This window comes from Octopus bimaculoides, chromosome 10 (assembly GCF_001194135.2).
Source record: "Octopus bimaculoides isolate UCB-OBI-ISO-001 chromosome 10, ASM119413v2, whole genome shotgun sequence".
Classification (NCBI taxonomy): Eukaryota; Metazoa; Mollusca; class Cephalopoda; order Octopoda; family Octopodidae; genus Octopus; species Octopus bimaculoides.
Window position 1 is genome coordinate 2,850,489 of NC_068990.1, and position 919 is coordinate 2,851,407.

Here is a 919-nt window from a genome sequence, read left to right on the forward strand (position 1 = left end):
ACACACACACACACACACACACACACACACACACACACACACACACACACATATATATATATATATATAAATAGATAGATAGATAGATGTTTGTATATGTCTGTCTATGTATATGTATATAAGGAGTGAAATTCAGGATTTCTCGTTTTTCTGTGAATCGATTTTGGTAAAAAAATTTCCTAACTGGTTTGGCTACTATGACAACACTATTTCTACGTTTTCATTATTCTGTGTATCGGCCTCTTTTTTTTATTTCAGATTCTTCAGTTTTCGGGTGACCCATGCTAATAGCTTTTGACTGAAAATAACCCATCTGGACATTTTTGTTCAGAAAATGAAGGCTAATGATACATATTAAGCATACATTGAGTATATATTTAACAGAAAACCCTAATAATATTATAACATTTCTTGACATAAAGAACTATTTAGCCACATGAGCGCCATTTCGACGGAAAACTTCAAAAACCTTATTAGTCATGGAATCTGTCAATTCCTTAACAGTAGTAGGCTGGACTGCCTCTGATGCAGCTTTGATGATTGCACATAAGAATCTTTCGACGTTATTTGGCGTCCGTCGGCATAAACATCTTGTTTAATAATGGACCAAAGATTTTCGATAGCGTTGAGATCCGAAGATGCTAGCGGTGAGACAAGCATAGACACATGCATGCACATATACATGCATATAGACATGCAGAGAGACGTGCATATAAATAGAAATACATACAATCCCCTATATATACATATGCGCGAGTGCGCGAGTGCGCCAGTCCGCGAGTGCGCCAGTGCGCGTATGTATGTACTTATATTTATATATATGCGAGTATTATACCTAAAGTGCGTACTTGTATCTGGCAATCATTTATCATTTGAATGTGAGCATTTATTCCGCTACAATAACTTCATTACGTCCCAT